The sequence below is a fragment of the Periplaneta americana genome, chromosome 11, assembly GCF_040183065.1.
Source record: "Periplaneta americana isolate PAMFEO1 chromosome 11, P.americana_PAMFEO1_priV1, whole genome shotgun sequence".
NCBI lineage: Eukaryota > Metazoa > Arthropoda > Insecta > Blattodea > Blattidae > Periplaneta > Periplaneta americana.
The window spans coordinates 97,992,901-98,013,626 of NC_091127.1; the positions used below are offsets into that span (position 1 = coordinate 97,992,901).

At 34.4% G+C, this 20,726-nt stretch overlaps 1 long non-coding RNA gene across 2 annotated transcripts; it reads right to left on the bottom strand.

The window, feature by feature from the left end:
• Positions 1-3,246: 3,246 nt before the first annotated feature.
• On the bottom strand, positions 3,247-6,190 carry LOC138709207 (uncharacterized). Of its 2 annotated transcripts, none has more exons than XR_011334876.1 (5): positions 6,014-6,190; positions 5,755-5,813; positions 5,542-5,611; positions 4,758-4,819; positions 3,247-4,183 (listed from the first exon to the last, which is right to left on the bottom strand). It is a non-coding gene; the product is annotated as an uncharacterized lncRNA (long non-coding RNA). The 2 variants fall into 2 exon arrangements; XR_011334875.1 differs by lacking the exon at positions 3,247-4,183 and adding an exon at positions 4,623-4,655.
• Positions 6,191-20,726: the final 14,536 nt, after the last annotated feature.

Here is a 20,726-nt window from a genome sequence, read left to right on the forward strand (position 1 = left end):
AGATTACACAAGCTGGCGCATAGAGCTTGAAAAACGAGTCTGAAGTGGTTCCCTCGAAATGCCAATTCCGCCGCTCGGAGCGCTGTTCTGCCCTATATATTCATAGCAGAACACTTAAAAGACATTGACATTTGAGACATTTAAAGGACTCACCATTGCTTATTAAATGCTTCGTACAATATTTTATGGACAATAGACGTAATTTGCAAACTTCTACTCCTCAATTATATTACAATAAAAGGCTGTCATTCTTGATATTAAAACATATTACATATAAACTGAGGGACTGTCTGCTCTGTACTTCAGTCCATACACCAAACATTTCCGGAAATAAATTAACTTGACATCTTACATGTACGCACTATAGCCTACCCTTTTCACCTAATATTATTAATATTGTTATTAAATAAGATATTGCAACTAATTAAGGTACTGCATTATCTTTAATTTCCTTGAATTCATAATTAAGCATTTGCAAGAAGGCGTAACTTTTCCCTCTCTTTAAAAAAAAATACGAACGTCACAATAATTGAGAAGTATAATTATTACGCGATTTTTTCTTGCAGTGGTGAAAACATTTCTATAGGCCTACTGATTAATCTATTGAGCATAGTAATAGTAAACGCTGTAATATTCTTTTCTGAAGCCAAGATTTTCGCAAGAACTGAAGTGCGACACGTGTAAAGATGAGGAAATGTCTCTCTTTCTTTTGGGAAAACTTGTGAAGCCACTACTTGGCAATATTGCCAAAGATATTTCCAGTAAATACGAAGTGATTAGAAAACTTAATCAGAAGCCCCTAAATAGAAAAGTGCTGAAAGTGCAATAAACTGGGCCATTTCTTAATTACATATAGAACACTGGAACTGACTATCTACAAGGACCCTCGTGTTATAAATATTATGATTATTTCAGATTGTGATACAGTTATAAGCGTACATTCCTAAAACTTAAAAGTAACAATGAGGATGCCCTATGTTATAGGAAAGTTTTAAACGTGTACATTTAACTTTTTTATGAATGATTTCCTGATCAAGATTTTATTAACTATGTGCCAAACTTTTGAAGTGAATAGTACAGTAAGAAACTGTTGGACATCTGATCAGTATTTTAATCATGTGCTGGTTACAGTACATTAGATGTCTTCTTGAATATACCTGATGAGGTATGTGTATGAAGTTTGTATCGTCAGTATTCAAGTAGCCTACTTATATATGTAATTTTTATTATCTATACAGAAAAAATTTAGCTTATGTGATAGTATGAAGTAATCTCTCACGAAATAACAAGGAAGAGAAAGGTGCTTAAATTTAAATATTGGAAACAGGATGATAAGAAGAAATTAATTTTTACTTCCTTTCAATTATTAATGAAACCTGGCCACTCACCATTCGCAGTTGATTTCTATGGTTACAGGTCTATTCTTCATATTCTGTAGCTTTCAAATAATTTCTAAAATAAATATTACGCCTACTTAACTCTTGTAAAACGAAATTTTCACTTTCACTTTCAACGGAACACTCACTTATATTCAGTTCTTGTATCTTGCAGTAAATTATCCATTTGTGATCATCTTTCCAATATAACCTCCCATTGAAACGACCACTTAAAAACATGAGCTAGAATTTATTATTTTAAAAACATTTCCACGTACATACTGTTATAATTGTTATGAACCACAATACAAAAGACAACACTGTGAAATTGGATTAATTTACCAATATCAACATCAATACCGGTAGTATAAAATCACATATAGGCCTAGGCTATATTATTTCATTACTTTATGGCAGGGGCGTATTTTGCGGGCTACCGGCGGTAGCCCAAGGAAATTACAAAAGAAAAAGTTTATAATATAACTTAATGTAATAATTTTGTATTATTAGTTTTACCATAGTAATTAAAATTAAAGTACACAGTTACTGTATAAGAGGTGTCATACATTATTTCAGCATATTTGTAAATTCTTCAAAACTAAATTAATTCTTCTAATTAATACCATAAAGCAGAGGCGTATACTGGTTAAAGGGTTTGGGCTACCGCTGACCCTATTGTTACACAAAATATATCTAACGGTGGAGAGGTACGGGTAGGCGGGATCGCTCTGTCGAGATAGAAGGGGTAGGTGGCAGGGAAGGGCAGCACATTCATTTCATTACTGTGTTTCCTTACTAATTAAAGGGAAAAGACAAGTTTTCGTTAGATCGAGTTAGTGACAGATTAGGTTAGTATGATTTGCATTTATTTACAATTGTCTTAAAAAAAAAAAAGTCAATACTACATCCAAACCTCTCTCTTCCAGGCTATCCTGTAGGGAGTCCTTGCTTTCTTTTGGTAACGCTATTGTAAAGATTTACCGGTAAAGGTGTAACCAAATCTCATTGTTTGTACATTTTTCCAGAAATAATGCCTTACCTCCAATGGACCAACTACTATGGTATTGAGATTCTGTGCCACTGGGAGAACATTGACAACATTAGGAGATTTTTGTGGAGTCCACGAAGTTACAGCAGGAACTGTTGTCAATCGAGCTAGTGCTGCACTTGCTGCTTGGTTTAATTGAAGTGATGACTTTTAATGCTTCATTGGGAGTAGTTTTATTTGCACCAGTAATTAAGTGCAAGGCTTGTTGTTTTTTTTTTTTTTCAAGGGATTCTGTCTCTCTTTTTGATGCTGTTACGAATACTTCTGAATAGTATTTTAATACAGGTTTTATGTACATATTATAGGTCTTGATTAAAGTTTTCCTAGAACTGTTTCATTTCGTGTCTGCTAGTTGTTTAGTCAACTCTCCGAAGATAGATTGGAATACCAATAAGGCATCACTCATGAGGCAACTGTCAGGAGATAATGTGGTAGGGTGGCAAGTTCCCTTCTCCTTCCTTGCATATATCGCTCACCAGTAGGAGTAGGCCTAACATATTTCACTAATCAGACTTAAGATATGCTTGCTATATATTATTATTTAACAAACTGTAACAGCTTATTGAATTTTAGACGTGACAGTTTTTCTTCATTTCCTGAAAGTTTTGGAATTGGCATTTATGTTTTGCAAGGGAGCTCTTTCATTCACGCTAGGCCTAGTGATTCATGTATGCAAACATATTCATATCGTTACTTTTTAAATATATTTTATTGCTTGGATCCCTCACAGTGATCCTTAACAGGCTAAGATGATTCAAACACAAAGGTTTGATAAATAAATTTAAAAAATTATGACCAGGTACTCTGTATGTGTAGGCTATTTAAAACAATAAAAATGCACAGCATCTGCAATTCAAATTTATTTTACATAAGCAAAATATGGTAAAACAACATTTTTCAAGAGGCACATTAATTGAAGCGTCAGCTGGAACAACGTTATAAGTTACATTTGGTAAAATTTACAGGATCTGCAAAAATGTGTATGCATACAACATTGTTCTTATGAGGATAGCAAACTTTTGAGTGGACAAATTTCACGTACTGCATTGATGGACAGTTGCAAGCCAAGGAGTATAGCAAGGTAACATGACATACAACATTATTACATGGAAACACGCCGAATGAAAATTTTGTAACTTACAACGTTGTTCCAGCCGACGCTTCAATTGTATTCAGGTACTCTGAATGTGTACTTAAAACGATAGAGATGCGCTATAGCTGCAATTAAATTTAAAATTTATTTATTTATTTTGTGTAAACAAAATATAGTAACACAACATTTTTCAGGAAACACAATAAGCATAATCGTTTATTACATCCACTGTCTCATTATATATGTTATGGTACATGTCATATTTACAAATTAATAATATACAGGCTAATACATAAAAGTACATAGTAACTGTAATTAAACACAACACAAATACATATGCAAATACACAAAACTTGGAACATAATTTTATTATAGGCCTAGAAAACTGTGGCATAGCCAACTTCAGCTATAAGCCCCATTTGTTAGAGATCTGCACGGGCCATAATTCTTAGGCCCAGCCCATCTCGGCCTGATCTGAACCAGACCCGAACTCAACCAGAAACCTTAGATTAGCTTATAATTATCACTTGACTCGAACCTAATCCTGAAGACTAGCAGATAAAGCAGAGGCCAGAGACCACAGGGATCAAGAACAGCTGCAAGAGATTATCACTCCATTAGAAGGATGAGAAGAAGTAATCTCCCAGTCATCCAGGTCAAACAAATCTGGTCAACAAAATTAAACATATTTTTTGTTAAAACATAAAGAATGGGTGATTATTCATAAAGAATGGGTGATTATTGTAGCATTTACTTTCTGCCACTAATTGAAGATGTCCTTGTAGATGGACCACCCATTAAAGAGGAGGAAAAAGTAATGTAAAAACTGCAAATGTTACTTTTGATATTCCAAACCACATCTCTTTCCAAACATGAGGATATGACTTACTTTTATTTCAAATCATTCTTTGTTATAATGTTAGCATCCAACTTTCAATTAATGTATTTTTTAAAGAAATCACTGTAATAGTACTGAAGTTCATGCATTTCTAACATCTCAAGTATAATTAAGTCAACATTAAACTTACAGTTCACAGATGAGAAAGATTTTTCAATGTGGCTAATGCTTGCTTTTTCTTTCTTTTTTTTTTTTAAGCAAAACTCGATGTAACTCGATCAGCTATTATCCCATTATCAGCTGAAATATTTAAGAGAGGGATACGTGCTTATATTCAGACCTTTCTGGGTTTAGCCTACACTACCTACACTGAATAAACCAGTAATTTCACTTAAAACTTACTTTCATTACACTGTGTAGACACCCGTACAGTGGAAGACCTTCATCTGCTGCACCAGCTGACTCTGTAAGAGTGGAATTAATTCTTAAGATATTTAATTGTGGAGAAAGATGATGTTTTATCATAAATGTGTGGACACTTCAAAGTCAGCAGCTGTAACAGTATTTTCTAATGTGCTATTAATCCAAACTCATTTTTAACAATAAGAAAGTGAAGCTGCAATAAAGAGAGAGAAAAAACCAAGCAAATAGTTCTATTGTAAATAGAGTGTAGTCAGTTTCTGTTTTATCTGATGAAAATATATTTTTCAGTTTTTCTGTACACAAGAAATCATTCACAAGTTTCAAAGTGAGAATCCCCACAGTAAAATTGAAATAAAACTTAACGTAATGTGGCCTAATCTGATTACAAACCCATTACAGAGAAATCTCAAAATAAATTCTTCAGTTTAGTGTACTTTCTATTTTTAGGCCTACAGTTATAAATTTCAAATTCCCACTCAAATCCCACATAATATTGTAATACAATGATGTTTAGTTTTTATGACATCCATTTCTTGTGACCATTTCATCATTATGTACAATTTATATTTTATTTTTTATTTTTTATTTTTTTTTGCATCTAATTTATCTACTGCTTGCTGCAGATTTCATATAGTATGTGTGTTAGTTTTATTTTCAACATGTTGGCTGAAAATGTGTTTGCATGTTATAGCTATTTCAGATTGGAAAAGTAAGCATCATATGTAGAATGTGAAAGAATGTTTTGTAGTATAAATCAAATTACCTGGAGATATTGTTGGGATGTCCTGTTTCACTTCAAAAACTAAAGAATTGCACTGTGAACCTGAATGGTACTGTAAATAAAAAAAATAATAGTATTATAATGTAATACCGACATTAAATTAAATTTGTATAACAATTTTGAAGAATCTAATATTTTTTTTATCTCTAAAGCTCATCATCTCTTCTTCTGACTCTTAATTCCTTACACACTAACCTCATTCGTGTTATTAGCTGCACTGGTATCAGTGGAACTTGGTTTAGTTACTACTTCGGCTGTAACAAAAGTAAGTAAATAAATAAATGAGTGAATGAATAAATAAATAAATAATAAAGAATTCAAACTAGTGTTATACAATTTCCTCTGCTTATTATTTAATAACTGTATAACTTAACATATAAGTGAACTTATGCATTGAATATGAATCAAAATCACTGAGAAGTCACTCAATTGATAGGAGAATTAAATCACTTACCTTGGCTAAGTTTGGATTTGATTTTGCTTCAGTTGGAGGGGCTCCAATTGTTTGTAGCCTGCATTGTCTCTCTGCAGCAGCAATTTTCTTTGTGTTCTTTTCCAAGAATTCAAATTTGCTTCTCAGTTATTTTCAGTCCTTGTATTTGTGCTGATGTTACTATATTCTTCCCATGCTTCATTCTATATTACTAAAAAGGAAGTAAAACTAGGTTAATTCCATATGCAAGCTACAACATTAGAAAATATACTGTATTTCTCTTTTTCCCTTATCTAAGTTTCTATATATAAATAAGCAAAAGCTTTTAATGTACATGACTATACTGTACATAAAAACTCTGGAAAAAAAATATCTGCTGTTTCTGTGTTATTTTACGAGGTGTTGAATGTGCATTACAGTGAGTGATTATAGTGGAACTGGTAGCAGCAACAGATATTGCATTTTAGTGGAAACGTCTCTCCACCTCATGCTGTTCTTTTAGAAAATAATGTTATCTGTGATCGAATAGTATTATAGGCCTAATACAAAATATCCGCCCATTTATTAACAGTAAAATACGTAGGCCTAACATACTGAAATATTGGTAATTTGCTAGGAACAGTGTACCTTGCTGTACTAATGTTGGTTAGAAATCCCAAGTCAAAGACATCATTCATTATTATCAGTATCAGTGAACTTTTCTTTTCTTTAACGAGTTATTGTGCCTTCGACCCATGATTTGAAGCCGTGAAGTACACTATTTCTAAAAAATTACCGAAATATACCCTATTCACTAATAATGTAGGCTATACAACAAACTGAAAACACACTTAATTTTAATTACAATACAAAAATAATTGCCACCTACACTTCTTGTGCAGTTACACATGAATAAAACAATGATTATGGAGAAAAACGCACTTTTGCTGGAACCCGCACCCGTCCTGTTTAGGCCTACTAATTAAAACCAAAATACACTCAGGGACAAAAAAAAACCGGACACTTTAATATTTGCTGGTATTTTGCAAAACATTATCTTCTCATACAATATTATGGTAGCCATCTGTTGTTATGGAGACGTGTATACATTGTTGATTGTTTTTTTGTTTTATAAACAAGCCATTACAACCAAATATTCCAATTTTGCTTTCGGAGTCTCAGCTATAACAATTTTGTCTCAATCATTTTGTGCTTCATTATCGTTATCATTCGTTATTTCTTTATTTTTATATTTTCTGAGTTTAAGTGGGGTTGTAACATTTGTCTTAAAACAAGATGCGACCTGAAGATGTGGCTCGAGCTGTAGGCCTTTACGATGATGAACGCAGTGTACGTTACATTGCAAATGATATGAATATGGCTAGAAGCACAACCCATGATGCCATAAAACGGTATAAAGAGACCCTAGAATATACCAGAAGACCAGGTTCGGGTCGTCCAAGAGCTACAAATCCAAATGAAGACAGGTATATGGTGTTGAGAGTTCTTAGGGAGAGCAACCTGCCAGCTACTAGTGTAGCCCAGCAATTTGTTAACATGCATGGACGCCCAATTTCGGCCAAAACAGTTAGAAGGAGGTTGAAAGCAAGTGGACTGATATCAAGTAGAGCTGCAACTGGTCCCAGACTTCCAGGATGCATCGAGTTGAACGACTGCGTTTTGCAAATGATCACAGGGATTGGAGAAATGGACAGTGGAGCCGTGTTCTGTTCACCGATGAGTCCCGTTTCAATCTGTGCTCACCTGATAGACGTGAAAGAGTTTGGAGAAGGAGGGGAGAACGATTTTCACAGTGTTGCATTTCCGAAAATGTGCCGTATGGAGGTGGTGGAGTGATGGTTTAGGCAGAAGTGTGTACGGATGCTCGTACAGAGTTCGTTTTTGTTGAAAATGGAAGACTAACAGCTGATTGGTATATAAATGAATGTTTGGCTGATCATGTTGTGCCATTTGGCCAATTTGTAGGCGATAATTTTGTTTTAATGCATGATAATGCACGGCCGCATATTGCCCATGCGGTCGGAGATTATCTCCAAGAAGTGGGAATCCATGTTCTTCCATGGCCAGCAAGGAGTCCAGACATGAATCCAATTGAACAAGTGTGGGACATGCTGGGACGGTGTGTTAAGAATAGACGACCGAGACCAGAATCTTTACAAGAGTTGAGGCGAGCACTTGGCGAAGAATGGGAACTTATTCCTCAAGAGAGCATGCCAAGACGTATGGATGCAGTTATTCAAGCCAGAGGGGGTAATACCCGTTACTAAAAAGAGTTTTTAATGTTTAAGGCACCATAAAATGAAAAAAAACAGACCAAACGATGCCATAGTTATACGCCGTTTGTAATTTTTTTTTTAATTTTCTCATTAGAGACTTATTTTTTCAAATGTTGTCGTATAAGGTGCTAAATGGAACATTATTTTGTTTAAATGGGTTTTGTTTCATTTTGAAATAATTGGCAACAAAATACAAGCAAATATAGAAGTGTCCGGTTTTTTTTGTCCCTGAGTGTACTATCATATGGTAGGAATTATTACTATTCGAAAAGAAACATAACCTTTACAATCTTACCTTTTGCTTCCATGTAAAGTTTCTTCATACAATATGTGTAATTTTCTGTTCTTCACTCTGTTATTTTCTTGGCTGGAGTTTCAGTATTATAATAAATAATAACAATAATGCTTACAATAACACCTCAAAATAAATAGTACCATATAAACACGGAACATAAACATGAAATACGCGGGGAAATGTATACCAACGCAATAAATTTCACTACATTTTCAGTAACTTCATTGCCAAAATAATAAAAATGTTACTATATCTTCCGGATAACAATCCTGCAGTTAAAATCCGCTGGTAGTGCAGAACAAAATATTTAACTTCCAGATTGCTAAACTGGAGTATACGAATCTGGAGCTTTAACAGGCGATCGTAGTACAGGCCCTGAGAGTACAGGCAGGTCCTCAACTAGTGCCCGATGCAGGACTAGTGATCTTGCCCTATATCCTCCAGCTTAACGTGAACACAGAAAAAAAAACGGTGAAAATCTCATTGTACTCAGAACTATAGCGTTAAATACCGTTCGCCAAAACTACCCACAAGAAGAGTAGCTTCAATTTATACAGACGAATCGCCCACAGACATAGAAACAGGTTCAGGGACTGGCGCAACATGTTCTTTGTTCTTATTTTACTGTTCGGCAAGGTCTGAAACAAATAAGTTTGATTGTGAAATCTTAGCAATACGGAATGTTCTGCAAAACCTTATCTTTAGAACTGAAACGTTTAAAAAGCAGTTATTTCCTAATCCAAAGCAACCATTATGGCAATGGCAGAATTTGCGATACTCAGTATGCATTCAAATCTATCATAAAGAGACGAATACATTTTCATTTTTATCAATATTTACAAGCACAAAACAACAAATAATAAGGAATAATAGAAAACTCATACCAGAAAATCCAAGAAAATCTGCGAAGGCCACTTTCAGACTGCTGATGAGACGCGATTCCCAAGCGGAGCATTTACATTGACTACGTATTGTCAACTCTCCAAACTGCCTGTTATGACATCAAGAAGATACCATGGATCATCAACATCTCGTATCCTGTAGAGCAGTCATTACCAAACATAAACGCATTATTACTGCACCATTTACTATGTGTTCAGAAACATAAACAACATTTAACATAAAAATAAAAAAAAAAACCTTCAGTAGTTACACACTGAAGTAAAAAATAAATGTATTAATGCCACTATTTCGTTTATATTACTTCATTCCATTTTCGACCAATGAAGTGTAATGAAATTTTGAATTCCAACCAATCACAGTCACACTTTGCGATAATTTTTGCACGTAGATTTATCGCTATAAATTTATCGCAATGTCGTTCTTTTGTTTAGTCGCCAACTGTTTTCCCGTAAATTGATGATCATGAATATATTAAGATGCAACTACACGGTTAAACTTTTCTTTCAACTTTAAAGCAATGAAAGCAAGATTGATATTTAATATTAATTGATATATTTACGCAAGGAAGACGACGTTCAAAACGGCGCACCATATAGACATAAAATCTTCATGCATCTTAATTGAACGTGCCTTTTAAACTCGATTCTTTCAATATTCTTCCCAGATTGCACGCATACGCGATTGGAATATTGAATTGTGTAGATGCAGCTTTAGTTCCGTTACACACTACATCGAGAATGCGTTTGCCGAGCTATTACAAAATGCTTTCCTGTAGCACTGAGTAAGGCACAGCTGATATTTGGTCCTGCTCCCACAGGTAACTGAATCTATAATTGTAGCCTATAAAATTTGTATTTTTTGAATGAAATTAAACAATTAATAGAAAGTCAGATGTTCAAATTTATGTAACATCATCGCATATCAAACCCAAAGACCTTGTATAGTCAAAGTCTTTAATCAAACTGCCTTCCGTATGGCGTAATAAAATTCGTGTTTTAATTATCTATACAGAGATGGCTTCACTGTGTGGCAAGCAACATGTCTCGCTTTGAATACATAAGCATTGCTGTATAGCTGTCCCCACACATATTATGTCTTAGTTCTCGGTGTAGTGTGTAATGAAACGATGAAGTACTAAACAAAGTGCGAAATTATACTTCCACATCTACATTTGCATCTTCTAATTCCATGTCCATTGTAGCCTATCTGAAAAAAATACATTCCTTCATTCAGATTTGATAACTGCGTTTTCAACAATTCTTCATTTAATTAATGTATTAATCAGGTTACTGAAGGGTAATTATATTATAAGATTTTGAATTAAATTATGATTTCAGCAGATAATGAAAATGTATTTATATTATAATAGTAAGAGAAAAGTGCAGTACATGTAATTAACATTGTTAAACCTGTATTTCGTTTTTCGCTATAGGCATTTCTGAATAATAACATTGAATTTCTTTATTGCAGTAATCGATATTCATTTATTTCAACTTCACAATGTCTGAATTGGTTACGTATTCGCAAATATTCAATTATTAACATTTTGTGATCGAATTTTAGGGATATATAGCTTACATTTTTACTTTATTCACGAAATAGTCCTAATAAATGTCACTCGAGGTCTGAGATTTCCCAGATAAATTTCAGCCCTCTCGTGACATTACTACAGACAAACTTGCCTGCTGTTCAGAAAGTAGTTCTCAAATCTGAACTCTTTATTCGATAAACAAATACGTGTTATCACTTTCAAGTTCAATGAGATTGGTTGTCTTTCTTTCGATGGTAAATAACTCGGGTACAGACGAGAATCTTATTTTGCATAGGCCTAACTATGGGGTTGAAAGTTAATGTTGTCAAATATTTATGAGCTTCTTTTGCAGGCTCGATATGTTCATGCACACATTTGATTAAAAACTGGTCCACACCCTGCGACAAAGCCTTATTTCAACATTTCATCAGTAGGTACGTACACATTTAATTTTTTTCTTTTAACTTCAGCCACTTAAACGCAACTGTCTAAAAATGGATTTAGTATTAATTTGTAACTGTCGTATTGTTTTGACTGTCTCCCGGAAAGTACTCAAGAAGCTGTTGTTTAGACTTCATTAATTCATTCATTTAGTGTTTTGCCCACTGCAAACCAAGCTTCCTCCAATATTTCCTATTTTATGCCTTCCTCTTTGTTCCCTCATATAGTCCATATATCTTCATGTCTCCTATAATCTGATATCTTCTTCTACTCGGTACTTTTCTCCCGTTCACCATTCCTTCTAGTGCATCCTTCAGTAGGCAGTTTCTTCTCAGCCAGTGACCCAGTCAATTCCTTTTCCTCTTCCTGATCAGTTTCAGCATCATTCTTTCTTCACGCACTCTTCCCAACACAGCTTCATTCTTACTCTTGTCTGTCCACTTCATACGTTCTCTTCTTCTCCATATCCACATTTCAAATGCTTATATTCGCTTCTCTTCACTTCGTCGTAATGTCCATGTTTCTGCCCCATACAATGTTACAATCCATACAAAGCACATTAGTCTCTTCCTTAGTTCTTTTTCCAGAGGTCAGCAGAAGATGCTCCTTTTTATATTAAAAGCTTCCTTTACCATTACTATCCTCCTTTGACTTCCTGGCAGCAGCTCATGTTACCGCTTATAGTACACCCCAAGTATTTGAAGCTGCCCTCTTGCTTTACTGGCTCATTTAGAATTCGCAAGTTTACCTTCTGTATTTTTCTTCCTATGACCTGCTCTTCGTCTTATTTGCATTTATATTCATCCCATACTGCTCACAGATATTATCCTTTAGTATCATTTTCTCTTCTGCTAACAACGCCATATCATCTGCAAATCTTATGCACTTTATTCTTTTTCCTCCTATTATCACTCCTCTCATGTTCTGAAAATAGTTCTTTACTAAATCCTCCAAGTAGATGTTAAACAGGATATTTGAACAGGTTTAGAATTATACTAACTAAATCGCATGTTCGCAGAAACAAATTCAGTATTCATGAATAGCTATTCCACCAGTTCTTTAATACACTGGAATATATCGCATTTATTTTTGTCAAGTGATCTCGACCAGAAATAAACTTCCTTTACAAATCCTTTCATTTTATCCCTGACTTATATCAATATCTTTGCCTTGCAAACTACTATAAGATAGTGGTATATGTTCGAGAATATCAGTAAAATAAACTACTAGAAATGATGTTCATGTAATAGGACCTATTTCTTATCATTTTTGCACTTGGCCTATATTCTTCCATTTCAATCGGTCTTTGTGTGGCATCCACTAATTTTGAGTAAAATTATCGTTTTAGATTTTACAGTGATTAGTATATTTCGAATGAGGTTAAGAACTCTACCAGTTCGGTAGTGTGAGTCGCATACAGACTTCTTGCTCAAAAGTGGGTGCTGCCTTCTGAAAGTATGGGAACCGCTTCCCTAGAGTGTTAAGAGTAAATACTGGGTAACTTTCGGCGCTGGACCCTGGACTCATTTCGCTGACATTATCACCTTCATCTCATACAGACGGTAGATAACCATAGCAGTTGATAAAGCGTCGTAAAAGTAACCCAATTAAAAAAGGCAAGTGTACTTCTGTGATTTATACTTTACATGTACCGTATTTATATCGCTTCTTTTCCTTATACAGTAATTCATGTATTGTACAGGGACATCATATTTTATTTTTACTTCAATTTTTATTGTTCCTGCGTTTCTAAATGTACTTGACTTCCACCCCTTTCACTAATGTCCTTGCTAACGTCAGTCACACAAACGTACGGCCGCTGTTGTTAGCAGTGAAATAAACAGTACAGAGTACAGTGCGTTTCAGAAATATGTTGCATTTTCTATATAAGAAAAAGCTTATATTATTGAAGTTTATTTTCACACAGGTATGGTGTGTAGTATAACTGAATTTATCTGTGTGGACTGAACACAAGTGAAGATTAGAGTTACCGAAAGTACGGTACCCTATAATATGGTACGGTACTTAACAGCATTATTTAAACAAGAGTTTTGTTTTACTGTTAGTAGGTATGAAGGACGATGATGGAAACTGGAATTACAATATAACCGAATGTGAACAACAGTTTTTTTTTTTTATTATACAATTTCCTGATTATATCATTACGGAATATTTTCGTAGAAATGTCATTAATCTGGTAGATAAATTTAGAGCAACAGAGTGTATAGAAAGAAAGAAAAGTGTAAGATAGCGAACAAAGGTGACAGAAGATGCTGTAGAAGATGCTAGAGAAAGGATGCAGCGAGGTTCTAATAAGTCGTTCAAGAAGTTAGCTGTAGAAATTGGGGTTTCTTACGGAAGTGCTCACAAAATTATCAGGAATAAATTAGGTAGGTAATATGCTGAATAAAATAGAATTTATATAATGTGTATAACCGCCTGAAGAGTTGAGTTTGTGAAAAATTTGTTACTATTCTACTGTTTTTTTTTTTTTTTGATAAAATACTGTAAAAGTAATGACCAAACTGAAAATCGTAATACTGTATTTCCCTGTAACATAAATGGATACACTACTTTTCTCTCCTCCTATAGCTAGTAAAATTATTTGTTTACATATTGTACTAGCAACTCCAAACTCCTGTAATGGAAGGGGGGTAACAGTGTTTCCGAGTATAGCCAGGTTAATGTTAAAAATATTGGTAAATATTGGTAAAAATAAAGTGATGTCCCTATACATTTATAAATTCATGTTCTGATATTGTCATAGATAGTAAAGTATTATTATTATTATTATTATTATTATTATTATTATTATTACAAAATACCTTCGTAGATTAGGTAAGGTTAGGTAACGGTGGCAAGGGGATATACTGTTCAACCTCACCTGCACCTCTTTCTACTACACTACTAGCTAGTAATAAGGTTAATGAAGGTGGTAATAAGCAAAGTCTTATGTTGTTTATCCATGGAAATACTATATCTGGGGCTCCTAATATAAATTAAACTAATTAATTACCAAATCCACCAATTAGAATTGGCACGATCCGGTTTGCACGTCGGCCATACTGAGGGCACCCCGAATTTATGGCATGAATGAGGATAAGGTGCACCAGCCCACCGGCCGCATGGAACCCCCGTCCTAAGTTCGTACCGCCACACAGTGTACAATAACCTCGATCTAGCTGGACAAAATTAATAATTTCTCTACATTCCTATGGATTGTTATTAAACTTTGTACAGACCTTATGAGTAGCACATCTTTTTTGTGTACAAACTCTCACTACGTTTGTGTACGAGAAACTACCCCTTTATAAGTGGTGATTTTAGACTAAAGTAATAACTTATTTCTTATATAAGAGATTTTTATGAAATATTGTACGGAAGTTACAGGTTGAACATGTTTTTTTGTGTACAAATTATATTTACGGTTCCATAAGAGGAAGTAACTTCTGATTACACCTGTATGCTACCTGTAGGCCTAATTGTTGTACAAATTTTCATAAAAAATAAAAATATATTATATAAGAGAGAAGCTATTAATTTCACTATAAAGGGCCAGTTCCTCTTATAAAACGTAATCAGACTTTATAGGCAAAAATATATTCCACTTGTAACTTCTGTATAAAATTGCATGACAATCTGTTAGACGGGAGAGAATTGATTAATTTTGTATAAATGCACCCTATATAAAGAGATAGTTTTTCTTATGCAAATGTAATCAGAGTTTGTACTCGAAACATGTGTGCCACCTGTAAGGCATGTACAAAGTTTCATAACAATCCATTAGAATGCAGAGAAGTTATTAATTTTGTCCATCTAGTGATTTGCGTTCTGATTCACTGTTAGCTTGTTAAGGTTAGGTAAAAATGGGTCCAATGTATTTTAACCTGATGTTCGATGCCATGTGAATAATGTTGCAGGCCTAAAACACTCACAAGTGATGAAAAACTTCTTTATTCCATGATTATTCTTTGCTGTTAAGCCAAACATGGAACAGTTACCAAATGCCCCACCACTGAAAAAAAAAATGATTGATAAATGCACAAAAACGTGCAAACTTTAAAACGGGGATTCAATACTCGGAATGATGCTCTATTAAATGGTAAAAGAATTGCTGTAACCGGACGTGACCGGCTATATTAAATTCATTAATTGGAGAACTTTAAAATATTATTTTTATTTTCAATAGTAATGTTTAAACTCTTCTGTAAGAAGAACGATATTTTACAACTTGTAATTGACGTTACATTAGTAAGAACGTACTTATCTGAACAGATTCCATGTCTCACAACACAATAAATCACTAACAAATGGCTATTTTTCATCCACATAAAAAGTCTCTCTGTCTACGGCTGAACAGGAGCGAGAAGTGTTAGGAAGAACTCATTGCTCATACCCTTCTAAATATAGCTTTCCGCTGATAAAACAGTAAAAACTATTCCTGACATTTTTCAGATGTTAAAAAACATGAATTCATATTCACTTATGCCTAACTAAACAAGTCGAAATTTGATTTTTGTCCATCTAGACTAATGGTCGTCAGCACTCGCTGAAATGTGCAAAGGGTACGCGGTGCTGTCCCGTGTGTTCTGTCGTGCAACAGGCAGCTACGGAGTGCATCCTAGTGCACTGCGTTTTCCGCGGGTAAGAGAGACTAGCCCCAGCGTGCTCTGTGGTGACGATCCCTGATCTAGACTGGGAAAAATGCACACTGTGCGCCAAGGTGACGAAGCAGCACAGGATCCATTCTAACGGCTCTTGCAAGGTGTCGAAGCGCCTTTGGAAGTGCTCGTAAGGAACGAATTCTGGCAAAGAGAAGGCGGAAGGCTATAAATCCAGGCGGTTGCGGAGAGGACCTTCCTTTGGTCGGTTCGGGAATCGAACCACGGGCCCAGGTTTGCCAGATAAAGGAATCGCAACCGTCGCACCAACTTATAAAAATTGTACTTCAGCATAAAATTGTCGTACATTTATCAGGTTCCTAATATGTACAACAGTGGTGGGCAAAATGAACGCAACCCATAAGACAAGATTTAAATGGCAACTACACTGTGGGAGGGGTTGCACTCTACAGTGCAGTGACGGATTTACAGACAGTTGCGCCACTACACTCCTATCTAACATATGTAATTATCAGACATCGGATTCTAGGGCAAATGCCTATTTTGTTTCTTTAGGAGAAAAGTAAAAATAATTATTAATATTTGTGTTTCATGGAAATTCAAAGGTATTCAAAGAGTTTTATAGTGCCCTAAAATGCCCTAAAAACGGTTATTAGAGCCTAATTTGTTAATATTCGCCTAAAAATGCCTAACTCACTGTAAAGTTTCGCATTTTACTCCTACTTTTTATAATTTATACATGCATTCATTGCGAAATTTAAGGCATTTAAAAAGTGGAAAATTTGCTTCACACCGGCCATGAAACCACTGATAAAGGAAACAAAATGTTTTGAATCTCACGACACTCGCAATAGATTTCACCGAATTTAACATGTTTCGAGGCATAAATGACGACAAAGAACCAACCTTAGTTTTGAAGCAGGCAACAATCACAACATGTGCTGCTACCGATTCAGAGATATACTATACTATAAAAATGACTGTTTTCGGTCTGAAACCGATTAGCTATACTGCCCTTCAGAGTGTCATAAAATCACAATTTTTGGAGAAAGAGTGTTTTTGAAATATTTATGAAAAGTCGTAAAACTGCGAATTAGTAGGGTAAACCGTTACAAAATATTTAAAAGAATGGCCCTCCTAGTGTTTACACTACCAGGAAATGCAACAATAAGTGGAACTTTGTATTTTTGTCCAATTGAATCTCAATAACAACGGTTCATTTGAATGCTCGTTAACAGTTGCTCTTTCCCTCACCTTATTTGTGTTGAGAAGTTTTGAGCGGTAGGACGTTTTCCTGTGAAGTTTAACGCGATAATGCCGAAAAATATAAGAGCAAAATCTACATTGATCCGGCAATGGCTAACAGAATATTCAGAATTCACTTATGATGGAAAAATAATATTCTGCAAGATTTGTAGCAAACAGGTATGTAACAATAGTTGAAATATATAAATTCTATTAATTTTAATGAGTAGGCCTATAATATTTATACATTGACTGAGCTATCCTGAGGTATAATTATTCTTTTTAAGACCACTACACTTTAACCTTTTAAATTCCGATAGTTAAAGTATTTACAGGTCATTAAAATTTTGATTGTTCGAACCCACTAACTTTGTGATAGAAATACGGCAATACAACATTTAGGATTTTATTTTAATTCAGTTTACTTTACATTTTTAGATTTCGCAAGAAAAGAAGTGCCACCTAAAGCAGCATGTGCAAGGAGCGGCTCATAAGGCAAAAAAGCTCACCAGAAAAATCAACTGCAACAAACTTTACTAACACAGCCTACTTCATCCAATCTCAGCAGAAATTTCTATGCTGATTTAACCAGAGCGTTTGTTGCTGCTAACATTCCCTGGCATGCAATTGAAAATCCGGTTTTAAGACAGTTTTTACAAAAATACTGCAAACAAAATATCCCATCTGAGTCGACCCTAAGAAAAAATTACTTAGACAGAATATACAATGAAACTTTAGCTTCCATTCGGGAGGATATAGGTGATTCTTACATATGGGTCTCTGTGGATGAAACCTCAGATCCTATGAATAGGTATATAGCAAATATGGTAGTAGGAAAACTTAGTCGTGATGGACCTTCGATTCCACACCTCGTATGTGTTAAGGAACTTTCGAAAGTGAATAGCCAAGCCATTGCTTATTTTGTAAATAAAGGCCTACAGTCTTTATACTCAGGTAATATAGACGATTCTAAAGTTCTGTTGTTTTGTACTGATGCTGCCTCATACATGGTTGCTGCAGCTCCACTTCTTAAAACATTTTATCCTAACCTCACGCATGTAATCTGTCTAGCACATGGCCTTCACAGGGTTTCTGAAACAATCCGGAATGAATTTCCTCTTGTCAATTCGTTTATTTCTAACACAAAAAAAAATGTTTTTGTAAAGCCCCATCTAGGATTTCAATATTCAGAGAGAACTTTCCAGATATCCCACTCCCACCTCAGCCGGTTGTTACACGATGGGGAACCTGGATTCAGTCAGTGGTGTATTATTCTAAGTATTTTAAAGAAGTGGTCACAGTTATTGATAAATTACCTGAAACTGATAGCGCAGCGTGTGTGAAAGCAGTGAAAGATTGTCTGAATGACTCACGAGTGAAAAACGATATTGCCTACATAACATCAAACTTTTCTTTCATACCTGCAAGCATTGAACAATTAGAACGTGAAAAACAATCTCTTTGTAGCCAAATAGCAATAGCAAAGGAAAATCAAGTGAACATACATTCTGCTTTGGGCGAAACTGGGAAAAAAGTTAAAAATAAGTGGGACAACGTATTAAATAAGAATGTAGGATTTTCATTGTTGCAAAAAGTATCAAGAGTGATATCGGGGGAAAGTGTAAATGTTCCAGTAAGTATTGATGTTTCTATTGTACCTAATTTAAAATTTGCGCCTCTCACATCAATTTCGGTTGAAAGAAGTTTTTATGCTTTCAAAATGATTCTCAGTGACAAAAGGCAAACGTTAACTGTGGAGAATTTAGAAAAAATTCTGGTGGTGTACTGTGCAGATAATTATAATAAAGTCTGAGCATGGAACTGAATTTCAATAACTTAAAATGAGTAATCTTGATATCAATAATCATTATTTCATTAGTTTCAATATATTAAATTTGTGCAGCTCTGTTTATGAATATAATATAGTATTCCTTTTTAATGTTTAAACATACTTTTCTGTGCGTATTTTAGTGTATAACTAAAAATTTCAGTGAAAGAAATAAGTATGATACCTTGATGTGCCTAAAATGCCTATTTTCATTAAAATAGAGCCTAATTTTACAAATTTTGAGCTTATTTTAGGCGCCCAAAACTGCAATTTTTAGTGCCTAAAAATCCGATGTCTAATAATTATAATAGCCCATTCACGTGATATTTAATTAATCGTTTTTCAAAGCAATTTCTTCGAAATTGGGATTTATATCTGTGCATGCTTCGCAATTAGGTCGTTACAACAATTTCTAAACAGGAGTATCTGAAAGACAATATATTTTGCCTATTTTCATTCCATTATGTCCTACAGAATAATATTTTGGGGAAATTCTGTAGATAGTAAAAATATATTATTACAAAAAAGATCCATTAGAATAATAGTTGGAGCAAAGGCTAGAGAATCATGTAGATTATTTTTAAAAAAATTAGAGATCCTAACCTTAATAAATCAGTATATATACTCTACAATAAATTTCCTCTTATGTAATAAAGAAAATTTTCCTACTAACTCAGCCATACATTGTATAAATACCCGCAGAAGGAATGATTTTCATACGCCATCATCAAATTTATCATGCTTTCAAAGGGGAGTATGTTTTTTTTTTTGTTTTAGTAGATTATTTTACGACGCTTTATCAAGATCTAGGTTATTTAGCGTCTGAATGAGGCGAAGGTGATAAGGCCGGTGAAATGAGTCCGGGGTCCAACACCGAAAGTTACCCAGCATTTGCTGATATTGGGTTGAGGGAAAACCCCGGAAAAAACCTCAACCAGGTAACTTGCTCCGACCGGGAATCGAACCCGGGCCACCTGGTTTCGCTGCTAGACGTGCTAACCGTTACTCCACAGGTGTGGGGGGAGTATGTTACATGGCGATAAAAATGTTCAATAGTCTTCCTGAAGACATTAAGAATCATAGCCAAAACCCTGCATTATTTAAGGTAAAACTAAAAAATTACTTAATATTTCACACTTTCTATTCTGTAGATGAATTCTTGACATTTCACAGTACTATGTAAATATTATAATACTATTAAATGGTAAACATATTACATTGTATAAAATATTATTGTTATTAAGGTATTAATTCTGTACATAATTCATATTTGCATTTTATATGTAGGCCTATTGCATTTTATTGTTAAACGTAAGAATTGGACATGTTCTTTATTCTGTGCTATAAAGCTAATGTAAGAATATTATGGAACGAATAAATCTATCTATCTATCTATCTATCTATCTATCTATCTATCTATCTATCTATCTATCTATCTATCTATCTATCTATCTATCTATCTATCTATCTATCTATCTATCTATCTATCTGTCTGTCTGTCTGTCTGTCTGTCTGTCTGTCTGTCTGTCTGTCTGTCTGTCTGTCTGTCTGTCTGTCTGTCTGTCTGTCTGTCTGTCTGTCTGTCTGTCTGTC